We start from the raw sequence: 15,592 nt of genomic DNA, 5'->3' as shown, positions 1-15,592 counted from the left end.
ATATAAGAAGGAAATATTATTTTATTATTGAGCATAATTAAAGCTGCAAGCTGTTTGCAGACACTCTTGCAGAAACTGTCTATTATGATTGCAATAAAAATTTTTAAAGCATGGAGCTTTTGTTCTTCAGGCTCTCTGCAAGGGTGCTGGGAGCGAACTTGCAATGAAACAGTAGCTGCGTTTGCCACAGTTGTGTTTCTGTTTTACTATGTTTCCTTTGGCCAGAAATGCGCTAACTTGCAAGTTTGCAAGTTCCAGGCATTCAGCAAGCAATGGCAAGGCTGAGCCACCAGAAAGGTACACCTGATTTTCATGAAAAATATGGTAATATTGCATTGGCTGGTGGAGCCAACGTTCTGTATTGCTGTATGGACATATGCAGCAACACAGATTGAGATAGAATGGAACCTGTCCCCTGTTGGCAGAGTCACCCCAAAGGAGTGGAGAGATCAGTAATCATCTCAGCTGGTAAAATATTGAATTGATTCAAACCTACTCATAAATGATGCCAAGAAAAAGCAGTGTAACAGATAAAGTTCTGTATTATTGAAGAAATAAAATGCATTTGAAAGCTTCAAAAAAAATTTAAAAGATCATCACAGGATATTTTTTCACATGTTTTTGTGTATTGGTTGGTATATTCTGTTCAAGTTTTCATATTATGATTTACATTGATTAATTTCTGAATGCTGAATAAGGCCATAATTGAAATTCAATATAAGATCCCTATATATGTAGGCATTACCACACGCTTGTGTAGATATGGAGGAATTATCATTCCGACACTGCTAGTGGCAACAGGAAGATATGAGGTCTCTTGGAAAAATTAGGTGTCAGTTTGTTATTAAACTAAAATTCAGTGATTATTTGACAAAGCAGTTGTGATCTTAGGAGTCTATTCCACAGTTGAAACTTTTAGGAGCTTAATAATGAAAACAGTGATAAAAATTGCAGGTGTGTTGGTTTCCGTGACCTGAATATTAGGGATTTGATTTAAGTGACATTTGAAATTTGTTTATTTCTCAATGAAGATATGCCAGCAGTTGGATAGAGTTTATAACTCAATGTAGTGTTCTAATTATATTTTGGAGAATATACTTACAAATGATAATAAATACATGACTCAATGCCACTATTAAAGTATTAACTTTATGAAGTTTTCTAGAAATTTAATCCAAGATCATATCATTATTCAGTTGGAGAGATAATGCTGAACTTGCAAAACAGATTGGAGCAGACTAATGAGTAAGGAGGGGGAAATGAATAGATATATGGTGTCTTTTATTATGGAGATTGTGTTACCACGTAAAACATGCATCAGGAAAACTACAGAAACGTCTATAAACATGAGTAATCAAATATTGAACTTAACTTCTGTCTCAAACTTTAATGTCCAATAAATATTTGTATATTTTTATTGTTTAATGGATTTTTCAATACTTTTCCAATTACATATACAAAAACACTGAAAATGTAGAATCAAATTAAAAATGGAGCTTTGGTAAAAGGAGAAAAACAAACTATGGAAGAGAAGAATAAGGTCAGAAATAGACCTATGTATTCATGGCAAGTTAGTATATGATCAAAGTATGGCATACGTCTATGAATAATAAAATTCACACAGTACTTTCACACAGGCAAGCAGCTTACCATATTTTAAAAAAGAATGCCATAGACTTACATCTTACCCTAAATAAAATTAGCTAAAATTCAAAAGAAAAAGTCCATATTCAGACAAAAATAAAGCATGCAAATGAGTACTTCCTTGACTTTGTGTGGAGAAAGCAGTTTAAATAAATGTCCAAAGATAGAGCCTATTACTAAAAAGTAGTGAGTTTGGCAATATTAAACTTGAACAATTTTAAAGGTCAATGAAGCATTTGGAGAAAACTGACTACTTTAAGAACTTTTTATATAGTCTATAAAACTTGTAGATAATATTACCTTGACCAGATAAGAAAGCATTATCTAGTTACAAGTATAAAGTTGCATGTTCAATTTAAAAGAATACAAAAAACCCTTTAGATTTATAGGAGACATATAAACTATAAACTAATAAATGGGAAGACACTTAGATCAAGCAGCATCTCAGAGAAAATGATTAAAGTAATGACCTATGTCTTCCAATTATGAGAAACCTAATTTTTCAATATCAGATAAAAGGCAGTATTAACAAGGATGTGAAAAAGAGATTCATTGAGCATTGCTACTGCAGTGTTTATTGTTATGGCATTCTGGAGAGAAATTTGACAATGTTAACAAAATAAACTATGTATATATGCTGTGGCATAGCAATTCTAGGCCTGCTGTTCCGTCTCCGAGCCATGCATAGTAGGTCCACAAGAGATCTGTACCAGACTATTCATCACAGTGCTTGTAAAGCAGAGCACTTGCAGAAGCCTAAATGGCTAATGGATTGATAAAATATGAAAGCTGGTTACTCTTGCACGGCATGCAGCAGTTAGAAGCAGTCTACCAGGTATATACATCAACACAATTATGTATCTTAAATTTTGCCATCAGTTTCTTAAAGCAATGTCTAACTCGGTGAGTACTGTAGATGTCATTTAATTAAAGCATCATCAACATTGTGATACTTGTTCAATTTTGAATGTGTATTTTAGTTATAATTCAGAAATATTTTTATCTACATTAAAACACATCTATAGTTTTAATTATCAGTTAGGAGTTAATAAACATAAAACATCCAGAGGAATGAAGAAACATTTTATTTCATACTCTAAAAATTCATAGAGCAAACATTCAAAAGGAGCAATTTTCATGAAGAGACTTGCATCGGGTACTGTGTTAGGAAGACTCATGGGGAGTGTCTGAGTTTTGAATTGTTCCTAGTCTACAGATCTCAGTGCTATGACTGAGAAAGAAATTAGAAACATCGGGTTGTTCCAAGGAAATATTAATAGATTCAATCATAACTTGTACATTTTAGAGACATGTTGGTTTATGTTTTTCCTTATTTATTTCAGTGGCAGAAAGATAGAGACGGACAGGCAACATAACAATTTTTATTCCCTGATTTATTCTCCAATACCCTCAATGGCCAACACTGACCCAGGTCAAAGCCAGGAACCAGGATTCAGTGCAGGTTTACTATGTGCTTCACAGGTGCCCATCCACTTGAGCCATCACCACTGCCTCCCATGTTGTGCATTAGCATGTGATTAGCATTGGAATGGGAGCCAGGACTGGAACCCAGGCGATCTGACAGTGGATATGAGTATTGTTGGTGACATCTTAACTGCTTGACCAAATACTCACAATTGAAAGACTGCTTTTTTAAAGATGTTATTAAGCAGTCATGTAATTATTTTTTTGAAGAATAAAAGAATAGGAAAGGAATGGCAATTATAATTTAAGGTCCAAATGATGATTTCTCTTACTAAAAGCTTTCTTATTAATATTCCAATCTCTTAGAATTTTGAATATAGCTGTGATCTTTGATTTATTGATCATAATAGCATGAGTATTATTCATAAGCATTACTATTCTCGCGTTCACCTTATGAATCAGAAACTTTATGTGCACAACCATTTCCCACTTATCGAAGTTTGAAGTGAGGGAATGGGATACTCAGACTCAATATCTTTTTCATATGTTAGAAGCCATGAATAGTGACTCATTGACTCCAGAGTGCCAGCATTTGCCCCAGTATTTTCTCTTCAATCAGGATTTTCAAATAATAAAGCAATGCCATATACTATGTTGCCACTACCAGTGAGCATTGTACAAAACACTGTCAACCCCATTCTATTTGTGATGAGGACAGGTGTATGTAATGATAGCCTGGTTATTGGAGAGCTATGGAAGTGATTGATGTCTTTACTATTTCAGGCTGACATTGGCCCTTTCTGACTTTCTGTTACTCACACTTCTTCTTACTTTGCCGAAATGAAGCCCTTTGCTTTCCCTCCCTACCTGCTTTTCTTTGTTCCCTCAATTGCTCCAGGTAGTTAGCTATCCTGCAACGTAATGCCCAATAAACTCCGAATTTAGATCTTGGCGGTCCTACTGGCTCAAATGTGGCATTTACTATTTTATACAATGATAATTTTTCCACAGATTCATGGGAATTATCATCTGGTATTGCCCTAAGAAATGATAAACTATTTTTCTCTCTAACCACGAAAATATTTGTTGGCTCCTTCCTTTGAAATTAACTAACAATATGCAAATTTGAATTAAAACACTATCCAAATCACCCTAAGATAAAAGGAACTAAAAAGGCTTACACACACACACACACACACACACACACACACACACACACGAGTTTATTCCCTTGTGAACAGTTGTTAACCATCAAACTACATATATATTAAGCATTTTATTTTCAAATACCCATCTGCTTCAGTGGTTTTATGTAGTTATTTCCCCCCTTGAGACATTTGCTCTATAACAATGCATGGATAATTGCATCCGTGCAGACTCCTGCAGTGCTATAACTATACACACTGCAAGAGTTTTTCAAAGGAATAAAGCCATCCCAAGGATAATGTAAGAGCGTCATAATCAATATTATACAAGGTTTGAATGGGGCACATGAGTATGAGATAAACTCCTGTTAGAAACAAGACGTATGATGTCAGGATAGAAAACTAGATACAATTAGATAGAAGTAAAGTACTCTCTGAGTTCTCTAAGCTATGATCATCTCACTTGATGTTTTAAACATAGAACAATGATTGGCACAGAGAAGGAAGTCTAATCAACGTTGCTGCATCAAGTTGCATCTCTCTACAGAAAATATGTAACTCTGTGGCTAGAAGTAACCACAAACATTTTCACAATACATATATTCCTATATATTTTTCCCAAGGAAGTTTTGCAACAAATATGCTATCTCCAAAGAGATGGTAAAAGTTTTAAAAACAAAATGAATAAAATCAAAATTGCCCCCATGTGTTTTAAGTGTTCTGACCTCGAAGTACCTCAGCATTGAGTTCTAGTGTTCAGTTGTCTATAAAATATTTATTTACTGGCTTCTGCACTTCTTTTCTGAAAAAGGATGCTTGCTCCCCTGAAACATCAAAGCTTTTTCTCAAATGAGCATAAACAACATTTTGCATCATATCTGTTCTGTTTACCAATCGTCTGTAAACCACATTGCAACTCATGGAATAGATTTCATTTGTGATCAACTTTTCAGAATTTCTCTCCAAGGCATTTTGGATGTAGTCAATATTAGAAAAAGATCATTGTCAAAACAAATCATATAATCAGGTGAGTAATGATACAGCCATATTGAAAACAGTGTTGACAATGAAGTTTGTTTCTCCAAACTCTAAAATGACTGGGTTTCTTTTATATAAGTGAGAAACCATCAGTGACTGGCTGAACAACTGTGAATATACTTGATATGTTCATCTAATTTGCATTTATCTTCCAATATAATAAGTCAGTCCTTAATGTTGTGGCAACAAACTTTCAGAAGAAATTTTGTTTCCTAAAATGACAGAAGTATCATGAAATGCTTTGCAAAATCCAAATTTAAAATGTTACGTCTTATAAATGTTTCCTATAAATAGCCTTTCTCAAATATTAATTCATGGATGCTAATCTTTAATATAAAGCATTTAAATAAAAACCCTTCAGTGATGGTTTTCTTCCTTCACTTTATAAAACGTGTTTGAAAGAGTTCTTTTCTACCACTAAATGGCTACTTGTAGCAGGGTCATATTAAATCAGTATCTTTCAATTTAACATTATGCAATTGGATGCAACTACATTTCCCCAAAAGACTAAATGGGGGTTTGTTTTAATCTTTTTTGTGTAATTTACGGCATGGGTATTATATTATTGTATATGAACATAGAGTCTAAAATGAATGACCTAAGAAAACAGAATCCAAAAAAAGATTACTAGAATTCTTAGTCTGCTCTTTTGGGCGGCAACAATGCTGCAATTTTGTACGTATGATAATAATAACTATTGCTTGATCTCATGAGCAGGAGAGGAGACAAGTACAAATTCTGCCTCTTACTACATTTTGTCTCAAAATTGACTGATGTTTATTTTGCTTTAGGACTTTAATGAATGCTACAGGGCACACAATTGATAATGAAAATCAATGGTGAACTATTTTATTGAAAAGTGCATTTCAAGCCTAAATGTAAGTTAGTTTTGCAAATTATGATGTGTTGAAGTTAATCACATACTCACAATTGAGCAGTTTAACATTAGAAAAAATGCCAATAGTTAAATACAAATGAGAACCAAATTCAGTACAACATGATATTTCGAGGTTTTTAAAAACATTTAGCATATAATTTAAAGAAAATTATTTACAGACAGATTTGCTAATTCTGAAAAACAAAAATCATGATGAGACCTTCCCCTATGCCATTATTCTGATGAGTTTTATAATATGTCAGGATCTTAAAAATGATGGTAGATTAACATAACCAATGGATGAGAGAATCAAAAATACATGCGTACCTAGAGTTCATAGAGATTTAACATTTGGTATATAGAATACATTCAATGAATTAACAAGAAATTGAACAAAATACCATTTCATCCATTTAAAGAACAACTGTAGTTTCTTTGATCAAGACTCTTGAATATGTTTAAACATAAATTAATTTCATTAAATATATATAAGAAATGTATGAGGAGAAAATATCATTTCATATCTTTTAAATTAAGAATGAAACAGAGCGTTAAGTAACTTGCTCAAAGGCTCATAGTTAAATTTGCATGACCCTTAGATTTGAACCTAGTCAGTATATAGATTCGTAATACTGTTCAATTAGGAAATCAGCAAGAAAGTGGACAAAATACATACATTTAAAAAATTAGAGAAGAAAGCACCTTACCAGAAGAAGGGAAAGTGTCATCTTGCAAACAAGAAGCTCCACAGGAATAATACTGAGTGCTCTTAACAGTTTGGCTTTTGGTGGCCAAATTCCAGGGGTTTCTTGAATTCTGAGATAAGAATCTTTCTTTTTGACAGAGCCATTCCTACAATTAAGAAATAAGGCCTTCCAATCCCCACTGTTTGTGCTTTTGCTCCTATTTGGCAGCTAGAAGATACAACTATATGAACAATTTATATTGTACAGAGATGCTCAAGACCTGTTGTAGATTTACCAGTCTATTTGCCTTAATTTACCACATACATCATGTTTTCACCAACCACATTCATTCAGTACGGAAATCAAATTTTATGCTTATTCTAGCATCATTGTTCTTAACCAACTCATATTACTTCATGGAGGGCTTGCTTCAAAATCCTTAACTATAATTTTTTCACCTCTTTAAGACAAAGCTTCTTACCATATCAATCAAAAGAAAAATTGTAAGCTCATAGTAGGAGATATTCCACACTAGTCAGGTGCACACTGTCAGCTCAATATAAACTGTCAGTGCACACTTCATGTCTCCTAGGACTTGTTTTTGTCTGAAGCAGGCAGGCTCCTCTTACTAGTAAGTAAGTACGTAAGTAAGTAAGTAAATAAATAAACTATGCTATTATGCATATACCATATAATAATGCCATAATTCTATTTTCATGCTGGTGGAATCTATATGGTCCATCATTATGACTTAGGAATTTCTTCTTCTGATAGGAAGTCATAGATTTCTCAGTTCTCTTAGGGACCAATGAGTGATGTAAAGCCACTTATTGAATGGATAGTTAGATGGCTTACCCAGGCAATTCCACATTAGAACACTGCTTTAATGAACTGGCTCAGTATTAAGAACCGCACACTCTCATTCTGCTTCTAACCTATGAAGATAATTTCTGTGGACATTCCACAGAATGTGAAGGTCGAGATTTTAAAACTTCCAGTGTTATGAAAATAATCAAGTACTCATCTCTTCTTCATCTCTTAATGGAGATATAAAGGAGGTTAGTGCAGAATGTCTTCTCTGAATCAAAGCCACACAGTTTCTGTATTAGGTCCAGTTGCAAGAGGCTGGTGAAATAGAAATATCTTTGGGCAATACATAAAGTTAACTTACCCTCTGACTAGGATATGTACTGGTATTATTCATTTGTTACATTGGCTGTTAAGTTTAACTACAATAAGCACAGAGATGCTCAAGAATATTAGTACAATCACGCACTAGGAATGCGCAGTCATGTACCAGTGTTAGCACCTAATGATATTTCAGAAACAACGGTGATCCCATAAGTGAAACATTTCCCTTATGTTTACCTAATGCCAATACTCCTCACGGAAATATTATACTACAGCAGATTACTCATTTGTCTTTGGTGTTGCTGTTTTAAACTAATCTACTGTGGCTTCCATCCTATAAAAGAATAATACACAGTCTTAAAAAAATAAAACACTTGGTAGTAACAAGTATTGATAATAAACTATCATGTTGCCGGTTTATGTATTTACAACATTGTGTCTTTAGCACTATTTTATAGAGTTCTACTTACAAATGCAAATGTTTATTGATAGTATTCTGTTACCAACAACAACCTCATGCATCTAATATTTCTGTGTACCTTGACTGCATTCGTTTCTCTTGTGCTTGATTTGATATTGTGCTTATGTAAGCATGATCTATGATATTCCCACAGTGATAAAATTGCTTAATTGGCATTTCTCAAAATATAATTCTATTGTAATGTTACACATGAGTGTAATTGGGAGACTGGAGAGGGGAAGCATTGAAATGAAACACATGGGAAAACTAGAAAATTGTGAGACATGACCAATCTATGAAAACAGAAAACTTGAGGTTCTTCATGGGGAGTGTAAATAGTTACTCTCAGTCTTACACTATGTTGTAAATTTCACTTGTTACATAGCAAACAATACAGATAAAAGCATGCGTTAAGGACGTTTTCACAGTTTTTTCATAATCAAAACCCTATATTTTTTCCTTTTTGTTTTTTAATAAAATTATAGAAATATAGATGTAGATATAAAAACATAAAACAGACACAATGGAAGTGGACTCGGTCAATGTGCTTACTCTTTGGTCCCTGACACCAGGGAAAGCATTGCCCCCACCTCAAGCCCTTCAGCCTGACACCCAGGTGCTAAGGTCCCTGGGACAAGTGGGGCAGGGGTGGGAGCTGAAAAAGGCTGTGAATGAGGATCCTCCAGTTTCGCAGGTCTGCGGGAGAAGAAAGGGGCTGGGAGAGAGGGGCTCCCTGTGTTGGCACTGCCCTGTGCCAGTGCCCATTCATCCTGCCTGCACCCAACCGTGGGCCTCCGTCACCTCCCACAAGAACATAAAGCAAGAGGTTAAGGCTTTGATGCAAGAGACAGCGGTGGCCTGAGCTGAGACATGGCATAGCACGTGAACACACACGGGGGCACAGGCCCATCGACAGGGCAAGACGGCACACACATAGCCGGGAGCTCCACCACAACTGTCCGTGGAACTCACGGATCTAGGGGTGGACCTTCCTGCAGAAGCATCCGCCTGACCAAGCCACAAGCAAGGTCCTGGAAAGGCAATGCGTTAGAAGCAGCAGCCGGAAAGAATAAGCTTCCAGGGTTATGCATTATGTGGTATACAGAATGAATTAAATGGATAAATACAACCTCCGTATAAAATATTGACAAATTTAGGGATGGAATTGTGACAGAGAAAGTTAAACCACTAGTTGCTGCTCTGGCACTTCTACTCCCAATACAACTTCCAGCTTAATATCCCAGGGATAGCTCTGAAAAATGGCCCAAGCAACTCGGCCCCTGCTGCCCGTGTTGGGGGCTCAGATCTCTGGTTTTGACTTGATTTAGAGCTGGCTGAGACAGTCATGTGGAGACTGAAACTACAGATGCACAGTTTCTCTATGTTTTCAGGTCTCCCTCTCTCTCTGCTTTGCCATTTGAAGGCATGAAGAAATAACTATTTAAAAAGTTGATAGACTTTAAAAATACATATAATATGCTTTAATTAAAAGGGAAAACAAAAGCATGATCACAGAATAATATTTTCAACTAGGGTTAATAAATAGGTGTCAGAACAGGAACTTTACAATAAAGGATGTGCAATCTCACATCAATGGTATATGATTTCATTATTGATTGGGGAAAGCAAATTAGAGCCATGCATGTATAGTAATTTCAAGTGAGTTGATAATATCGGAAAGGCAGAAAATAGTAGTTATTACCAATTACATGTAATAACAACAAATCTCTTAAACTCTTGTTAATAGTGTGGATTACTATAATTATTTTAGAGAAATTTTGAACAGTTGCTAATCAGCAGCACAAAAATTCAATTCATGGCCCAGTAAGTTCTTTCCCTAGCATATATTTGCTAAAACCCTGTACCTTTGTTCAACAAAAGACTTGTGCAAGAATGTACTTCATAGTGCTAATCGCAGAGTTACAATCTTAGATAATATCCAGATGTTCCTCAGTAGTACAACAAGATGCTAAAAACGTGTTAAGTTTCCTGGACATATACCTTGGGCCTTTTCATTGTAGGACACATCAGACTGATTTCCAGTTGCTCGTATCTGTATCCCATTGCCTGACTTGAAATTTTACTTTCATCACAGAGCAAGCACTGAGAGACAGAGAGTAATACTCTAGAAGCAGATCTAAACCAGTGACTATGAGTGTGCCCGTAAATGGTTCAGGTGGTTGTTCCTCTGTTGGAGCAACCCTTTGGAATGTGCTTTTATTTGCTGTACATAAAAGACTGGCATTCCCTAAAGGAATGAAATCTCCAGCAAAAAGTGGGCACATTTTGCTGAAAATGAGACCCAGGAACCAATTTTTTTCAATAGCAGAATTTCAGAAAGAGCAGAATTTATAATCTTAGTAAATTTTTATGATAAAATCAAGTTATTCAAGTCCACGAAAGACTTTGAAACTGAATTCTAGCTTGACAGCATCTAGTTCAACATACTTGTCAAATTTCCACAAATCTTTTGAGCACCAAAAGTGACCTAGCTTAGCTTTGTAAAGCTTAAAGAAAATGGCCTCTTGTTGACTGAAGGCTGTACAGCACCTGCATCAAAAGATGACCTTGACCTCAGAAACTTCCTCTGCCTCTTCTCATTAGTTTTGGGACAACGTTAAGAGTCAACTGTCAGATACGGCCTACATCATTTAATAACACGTAGAAGGCTTTTGCAGACAGCTTCTCATGGGCTTCTTGCTACCACCTCTGATTTTCTGCTGTATTCATTTAAACCTGCCAGCCACAGCTGTTGGCTTATGATTCTGCTCTTCTCAGACCTCTTCAATTGTGCCTATCTAGTTTGGAGGACATTTGACTTTATTAAGTGTCTTTTTTTGGTGATTCCCATCCCCCTTCTTGAGCTTATTTCCTTCATTCTATTAACAATGACTTTATTACTGTTCCTCAAGTAAATTATATACAATCAACTCTGGAACACGTAAGTACCCTGTGTCTTCCCAAAATTTTAATCCCTGAGACATTCACATGGCTTCTTCCAAGTATTCTTGTAATTCACGGTCTTGATGCTATTTCTCCAACCAAATTATTAAATTTCTCTCTCCCCGAGTTCACCCGACACAGTAAGCAGCCATTGGTTTAGGACAAAGACATTCTCATAGTGTATACAATACTCTGAAGTGTACATAACATACTCCGCAGCTGATTGCTGTAACTTTACATTCTACTAGAAGATAAACCTAGTATGTGTAACTGTGCCTTTTTTGCCTCTTTGTACATCTCTAGTGCTTAAGTAGGGCCTGATACACAATTAATGCTTGAAGAAATTAATACAACAGAAATGTTTTTTTAAAGAATAACATAGAAAAAGTGATATCAACAAAAACAACTGTATATTGCTGAAAACTATTAGGTATTTTAGAACATTTCGAAGAGTTCTGTGGATGAATATTACCATTTACTGTAAGAACACTGAATTTGTGATACATTCAGCGGGAAAGCAGATAGCCAAGACGAGCATTAGTATCTCACCGCCAGACTCATGTCTCAGTGCTATTTCTGCATCTCAACATTTCTTTCATTAACTACATTTCAGCAGAAGCTTACTTGTTTTCAGTAATTATCTGTTTCATCAGAAATATAGCAGCATGGGGGTAGGCATTTAGCCTAGCAGGTAAAATGATGCTTGCGATGCCCCATTCCACATTGGAGTAGCTAGGCTTGAAACATGGCTCTGGACCCAGTTCTAGTCTCCTGACAGTGAAAGCAAAAAAAAAAAAAAATGATGCCTCAAGTACCAGATTCTTGTCACCTACATGGAAAACCTAGATGGATTCCTGGTTTCAAGCTCTGTCCTCACTAGCATTGCAGACAATTGAAGAATAAACAACTTTATGAGAGTTCTCTCTCCTCCTCAAACCCTATATCACTCCCCAGGTGGCCTCAACAGCCAGAGTTGAGCAAATGTGAAGCCAGGAGTCAAAAGCTTCTTCTGGGTCTCCCACGCAGGTACAGGGTCCCAAGTCTTTGGGTCATTCTCCACTGCTTTCCCAGGCCACAAGCAGGGAGCTGGATGGGAAACAGGGCTGCCAGGACACGAACCGGAGCTCATATGGGACCCTGCCATATGTAAGGTGAGGACTTCAGCCACGAGGCTACCACGCCTGGACCTCTCAAATATATTTTTAAAAAGAAAAATATATTGTAGTATGAAAGTACTGATTGACATAATAAGTACTGACTAAGAATAAAGATGCAGTGTTGAATAGTAGTGTATGCATCATGACTACAAAACCTACTGGTTAAGCCATTTTGCCTATTTAATTCATGTGCCTGTGGTTCTGTTTTCATATCTGTAAAAAAGGCATTGTAAAAACACCCTGTTTTTCATTAGAATGAAATTGACGACGTAAGCAACATTTAGAATAACTATCAGCAAAAATGTTGTGTTTCTTTAAAGGAAATAGCATTTTAAGATTTTATAGTGTTCTCTTTTAATAGTTAAAAGCAATTTCATAGGTGCAATCAAGAGAATATTTTATTTCCATGTCACGATTTGATTTGAAAATATCTGAGTTTCATGTGTTGTATTCTAAGCTTTATATTCTCTGTAACAACTTGGATGGGAGCCAACACTGAAACAGGAAACCAAAATAATCCACTGTATTACCTCAGAGAGGATTCATTTCATGTTGATTCTTTGCTGACTTTTCCTGTATGTTGCGATTTGTTTGCCTCCTAAGCTAAGGACAATGCCTAGCACACTGCTTTGTAGAGAGTACAAATTCAAAAATATTTGCTCAATGAATGAACTGTCATATACAGAAAAAAAATGTAGTGCTAACTCAGTGTTTAGAAAGACACATCCATACATCTTAGAGCCCTATAATCAGGCACAAGTGTCATCTTTTAGGCTCAATTCACAACACCTGCAAGTCCTTTAGCATCTTCTGTTTCTTTGCAAGGCAGATTTCCCCAAAGAAAAACTGTTTTGCCACAGCTGCACCAATTAGTCTCTGTGCCTGAGCAGAGTGACAATAGCGATATTTTTCTGGATGAATGATAGACCTACTGGAGAGTCCACAAATCAAAATGTCAATTTTCTTTTCTCATTCAGTTTCTTTTGTGTTGTGTTTGTCTATAATTTCTTCTATAGAAATGCCTTTGGGTAAAGAAACAAAGCTTTTTTTTTTTCAATCTGAATAATAAAGCAGATCTGCAAAAGATTTTGACATATTTTACAATTATAATTGTTGCCCATTAAATCTGATAAGAGCACAAATTCTAAGAATGATTTAAAAGTACCAATAAGACCTAGAAATAGGTAGCTAAAAGAAAAGTCAAACTGTGCTCTTCATAATTATATAAAACAAACAACAAAAAATCTATTAACTACCAACTCAAGAAGAGCTGCAGCTCAAAATAGAAGTTCTAATTATAGACTAAGTTCTCCCAGTTTTGTCATAGCCTAAAGCACTAATGTACTTCAAATCTGCCTATATTTTATACATGTACTGTTATATGCTCTAGGTACAAAATTGATATTATGGAGAAGATAACTCTATTTACTGCTCTATTTTGTATTAAAATATCTTCATTGAGCACTAAGGTTTTTGAAATAGTTTTGTCATGTGGTTTTGCTTTTGGTTGTTCACTGGTTTTTAAGTTAGCCAAAGATAGTTTTTGATTAATACATGGAATTTAAAGGGATAAAATATATTTAAAAAAGCTCTACCCCCAGAAATCTCAGACAATATATGACATATGCTGACATCATGAATTAGGAAGGTTACCAAAATATGAATTAATAGTTGTACAACAGAGTTCCATACAAAGCCTGTATATGATAAGTAAACTATATTTGGTTGTGGAGTAAATGGCATAATAAGTTGAGAGTTTGATTTTTAGAGCTCATTCAGAATCATTTTCCCTTAAAAATGGAGTACATAAATAGTTAATTTTTTTGGCATTGAGTTCTGACATGGGCCACTTAGTGAACATATCTGTTTTGAAATTGTATTCATTTTTTCCATAGAGAAGTATGGAACTCTTACAATGTGTCTGACACTGTGTTAAATACTGTTAAGATGAAAAAAATGGAAGCATAAATGTATTGAACCTGTATTTTAATGGGAAACTCAATAACCGTATGTAATCATTCATTTGTAAATAAGAGAGAAGGGAACTGAGTATATGAGATAACAAGATGCTGCAATTATTCGTAAGATGGAAATATAACAATTCTCATAGAGAAGAAACTATTGACCTACGTTTTAGCTGACAGAAGATATTTGGTTTGATGAAGATAAAATAGGCGAAGGGAATGGTTTATGAAAGGAAAATTTGCCTACTTATAAATAGAATGTTCTTAAGCCAACTAACTGAGACAAATACATAAAGAGCCCAAATGCAAATGTAAATGAGCATTTCATGATGAAAACCACTAGATATACTTATAAATATTTTGAGTAGATTGTAAAAATGCTGTCTAAAATATAAAATGCTTTATTAATTTATGTTTCTATCAGAACTTGTAACTCCAGAAATTAAATGGAGATTTAATTTTCTAGCCACTGTTGAAGAAACTGTTCTTTCTTCAGGAAATGATTTTAGAACATTTGTTAAAAGTTATTTGGATGTGCAAGTCTTAAGCTAGTAACAGCCGCTTTGTTGCAGCTGCCCTGTAGGATGTTTTGAAATCTGGCATTTTGATATCTATGGCATTGCTTGCATTGTTTAGGTTTGCTTTATCTATTTAGAGTATCTTCTTCCCTCTGTGGTCTGGTTCACTCTCCAGTTGGCTGAAGTGGCAAGGTAGGGCCAGGTCAAATCTAGGGGTCAACAGTTTGATCTGAGTTCCTCACTTGAGGACTGGGGCCCAAGTACGTGGGGCATCCTCCACTGCTCTCCCAGATGTGACAGCAGGAACTGGAGCAGAAATGAACAGCTGGGACCTAAACCGGAGCCTGCCTAGATCACTGCCTTTCAGGTGGTGGTTTAACTCATCATACCACGGTGTTAGAGCCTGCATGCTGATTTGTTGTTCTGCAACTTTGCCAAACACGAGTTTCAGTAACATTTTAGTGGTTTCTTTTTGCTCACAGCTACTTCAGCTCACATCATCTGAAAATAGGGCTAGTTTGACTTTCTCCTTTCCAATTTTTACACCCCTTAATTTTTTTTTCTTTTCTAATGGTTCTGTGCAAAATATCCAGCACTACGTTGA

The 15,592-nt window shown here is 35.5% G+C and overlaps 1 pseudogene; it reads left to right on the top strand.

Annotated features, from left to right (window-relative positions):
- Nucleotides 1-208: 208 nt before the first annotated feature.
- Nucleotides 209-462, top strand: LOC121156866 (annotated as a pseudogene).
- Nucleotides 463-15,592: the final 15,130 nt, after the last annotated feature.

The sequence above is a fragment of the Ochotona curzoniae genome, unplaced genomic scaffold (genome assembly GCF_017591425.1).
Source record: "Ochotona curzoniae isolate NIBS_2020 unplaced genomic scaffold, NIBS_Ocur_1.0 contig_3498, whole genome shotgun sequence".
Taxonomy (NCBI): domain Eukaryota; kingdom Metazoa; phylum Chordata; class Mammalia; order Lagomorpha; family Ochotonidae; genus Ochotona; species Ochotona curzoniae.
The sequence above is the reverse complement of the archived record's forward strand: the minus strand, read 5'-3'. Positions and strand labels throughout refer to the sequence as shown.